The following is a 4,484-nucleotide window of genomic DNA, read 5'->3' as shown; positions in this document are numbered from 1 at the left end:
CCTTCCTTCCTTCCTTCCTTCCTTCCTTCCTTCCTTCCTTCCTTCCTCTCTCTCTCTCTCTTCCTTCCTTCCTTGCTTTTTTCTTTCTTTCTTTTCTTTCTTCTCTTGAACCAGCATGGCATGGTGTGTGTGCATGCGCACGTGTGCATGCAAGCACTCATGTGAATCACATAATTTTTATATTCTTTTTTCCAACTACGAAAGTATATAAAACTATTTAGGATAATGTTCTATGGAAGAGTTAGTGCCATCTATTGGAAAAATATGGGATTAAGTAATTAGTTTTTTCCTCCTTATTTAGAAAGTCACTGAATTGAGGGGGTGGTACATAGATAATTAGTTTGAATGACAACTGCTTTTATTGTAGGATGAGTTATCTTAGAATTTATAAATTTTTCTCTTCTTCCAATTTCTTTCCTATTTCTCCCTCTCTAGCAGTTGTTATGTCTTTAAATATTCACCAGCTGTACCACAGCTGAAGTTGTATAAATTCCAGTATGAATCTAAAGTAGACCAAAGGCAGTGATGGGATTTTTCCTAAATTCTGAAATACCAGGAAAGACAGTCATCTTTTAGATGAAATCTAGAAAGAATTGATTTTAGAATTATGAAGTGTATAAATTGAATCCTTAATTAGGTCTGGACCTATGAAACCGCAGGAGTCTTTGATGTATTTGTAACATTTGACCTGAGTTCTTAACCCTTCTCCCCCCTATCTCCCTGAGTTGGTTGAGGAGGTAGTCTCACTCTTAAGATGGCAACTCAGTGCATAAATACACATACTCAACTCTGTTTTCCGTGTTACTGGAGATGGATAATGATGTGCATAATCCAAAAAGTACCTGTGGTAGGCTATTTCACCCTGTGATTTCTGATTTATAGTCAATTTGCCTTTCAAATCAGGTTCAGCCTTATATTTAGATGGCTTTGAATGTCCTGGCCACTCAGGAAGTGACTCTGCAGTGGTGACACAGGAAGGTGCTGATTGTGGAAGAAAATCAGCCCTGGATTACAAATTTGCTGTGGGTAATTAGATACTAGAGGTAGAATGCATCTTTTGTATAAGACTTTGCAAGCCTTAAGACACTGTATAAATGATTATGGTTATTGTTGTCAATCCAGATGTGTGCATCCATCAGTCTAGTGGACTCTAGATGAGTGAAACTCCCTCTGTGGAGGGGAAAGCTACATTGTTGTACAATTTACAGTTTTTGAGAGTGGACTGTTATGTTGAGAGGCTAAGGGACTTGCCCACGGTGACAGAGCCTCCTTAACCAGCCTGCTCAGGTGAGAGGAGCAGTCAAACTTCTTCAGGTGAGAAGAGGATCCAAACTTCTTCTGGGCTGTATATCCCTGAGGGAAAGTGGCCCCTTGCTGGTCCAGGGTGGCATCTTCCATCTGTCCCGAAGCGGCAACTTCTCTCTCTGCCAGCACAAGGCATCCTTCACCTCCTGCTGCCAGCCCATCTCCCAACAGTGATGTGAAGAACTTTCTGTGCAAAGCAGAGCAACCTATCCTTTGATCTCAGGCATTCCATCTCCTGCTTTACTTGTCCCTTGAGGGAAAAGTTGGTGGGATATGAACTTCTTTCTTCAGCTATGCAGATTCAACTTCTATCTTCTGCCCAATCTTTACTGAAGGCAGGGAAGTAGTGAAGCAGGGCTTCCTATCTGACCATCAGACTGTGTGCCTTCTATCTCAAACTACGCTTGCCTCCTGCCTGCTCTTCAATGTCTGTTGAGAAGAAGAGTGGCACCTTTCCCTCAAAAATGAACATTCTCGCATTCTTTCATGCCCTTCATATCTCAGTGATTCTGAATGCCTGTAGATCATCATCCAAACTGCATTCCCAATTTCCTCAACCCTCCCACCCCCAAATTTCAATTAAATACCACCCAGCCCTTCCACTGTGCTCTGTGGAATACCTGTTCCATGGGCTTCATCCCAAATCTTTTTCTCTCCCATTCCTTCCGTCTACTAGCTATTACTGAAACTTGGCTCCTCCCCAAGTGACACAGCCTCCCTGGTCACTCTTTCCAATACAGACTGCACCTTCACTCATTCTCCTTGGCTCAATGATCAAGGTGAGGGAGTAAAAATACTTCTTGCTCCTCGTTGACAGTTTAACTCCCCCTATCTTCATCACTAAGTAACCTGTCTTCCTTTGAGGTCCATACTAGTAATATGTATGACCCAATCAAAATTCTGATATCTGTTTTCTACAGACCAGGTCACTCCACCTTCCTTCCTCACTGAGCTTGGTACATGGCTCACAATTTTTTTCTCCTCCCTAACTACTTATCTGATACTAGGGGACTTCAATATACATATTGACTCTCAAACACCCTGATTAATTAGTTCCTTAAAATACTCATTTCCAATGAGTTACTCCTCCATCCAACCTCAGCCACACATGAAGACAGTCATATCCTTGATCTTGTCATCACCCATAAATGTTGTACCACCACCACATTTAAGAATTCTGACCATAATCTACTGACTTTTTACCTTTCTGCCTTCCCTCTGTCCATGACCTCCAAACCCTTGAACCGTTCATTCTTTCCCAGGTTATCTCCCCTGCTCTGGACATTCTCTATTCTTTTTTCCATCTTGATCCCTTGCTTGAACCAATTCAACTCTACACTGACTTCCTCTCTTGAATCCCCAGACCTCTTATCATTTCATTGATTACATTCCGCCAGCCTTTTCAAACTCCTGTGATTTGCCTTGTTTACTCTTACACAAGTGTTGCTGAAGAAAGGTAGATAAAATCATGCAGCTGTTCTGACTGGGTCCACTACAAGTTTTTGTTACACAATCTCAAATGGGCTTTCACTCCTGATAGACAATCCCACTATATCTTCCTTATCAAATCACTATCCCACTCTCCATAGCAGCTCTTCCAAACCTTTTCATCCCTCCTCAAACCTCTCATGGCATTCCCTTTGCTCATTCTCTGCTAAGAACTTTGACTCATATTTCACAGAAAAAAAAAATTGAAGCCAATCACTATGAGCTCCCTCTTCTCTCCTCTTCCTCACCTTGTATCACTCCTATGCATTCTGCCACTAACTTCTCCTTCACCCCATCTCATGTGATTAGATGGCCTTGCTCCTTATCGAGGCTAACCCCTCTACTTGTTCAGGTGATCCCATTCCATACCATCTCCTCCAGCAGATTGCCTCCTCTGTCATTCATAATCTTTCACTTATTTTCAGTCTCTCCCTGACTATTGGCTCATTCCCTGCTACCTACAAACATGTTCTTATCTCCCCCATCTTAAAAAAAATCTCTTATGTGATTCTTCTATCCCTGCTTACTATCAACCTCTATCTCTTTTGCTCTTCATGGCTGAACTTTTTGAAAAGTTCATCTCCAAAAGATGCTTTCATTTTTGCTTCTCTAAGTCTCTTATTAATCCGTTTCAATCTGGCTTCCTGACTTATCATATGATCCAAAGTGCTCTCTCCAAAGTTTCCAGTGATGTCCTGGTTGCCAAATCCAATGATCTGTTCTCAATCCCATTCTCCTTGACCTCTCTGTGGCGTTTGACGCTGTTGATCACCTTCTCCTCCTTCATTGTCTCTTTTCTATTGGTTTTCAGGACAATACTCTCTCTTGCTTCTCCTTCTACCCATCTGACCACCCCTTCTCAGTCCCCTTTGCTGGATCCTCTTTCAGATCATACTCTCTAATTGTAGGTGTCCTTTATCATTCAGGTCTGGGCACTCTTCTCTTCACCCTCTATACTACTTCACTCGGTAATCTCATCAGCTTTCATGGATTTAATGTTGATAATTCTCAAATCTACCTATCCTGCCTCAACCTCTCTGCTGACCTCCAGTTTTGATTCTCCAATTGCCTTTCAGACATCTTTAACTCAACATATTCAAAACAGAACTCATTATCTTTCCTCCTAAACCCTTCTCCTACCTCCTACTTTCCTATTACTGTAGAGGGCAACACTATCCAGTCCCTCAAGCTCACAACCTAGGAGTCATCCTGTACTCCTCACGCTCTTTCTTCCCCAATATTTAATCTGTTGCCAACACCTGTTGATTTCACCTTTGCAACATCAATGGAATACATTCCCTTCTTTCCTCTGACAATGCCACCACTCCAGTGCAGTTCCTTATCATGTCATGCTTGGATTCTCACAATAGCCTGCTTGTGGGGCATGTGTGGTCTGTCTGACTCAAGTCTCTCCCCTGCAATTCATCCTTCTTTCCTCCCCTCCCTCAATAAACTCTGGTGGCTTCTTATCACCTTCAGGATCGAATACAAAATGCTCTATTTGGCATTCAAAGCCCTTCATAACCTGGCTCCCTCCTATCTTTCTAGCCTTCTTACACCTTACTCCCCACTTTGTATTCTTCAGTGCAGTGACACTGGCCTCCTGGCTGTCCCATAAACAAGACCCTCTTATCTCTCAGGTCCCAGGCATTTTCTCTGACTGTCCACCATGCCTGCAATCTTCTTCCTCA

This window comes from Vombatus ursinus, unplaced genomic scaffold (genome assembly GCF_900497805.2).
Source record: "Vombatus ursinus unplaced genomic scaffold, bare-nosed wombat genome assembly UNPS02014793.1, whole genome shotgun sequence".
Classification (NCBI taxonomy): Eukaryota; Metazoa; Chordata; class Mammalia; order Diprotodontia; family Vombatidae; genus Vombatus; species Vombatus ursinus.
The sequence above is the reverse complement of the archived record's forward strand: the minus strand, read 5'-3'. Positions refer to the sequence as shown.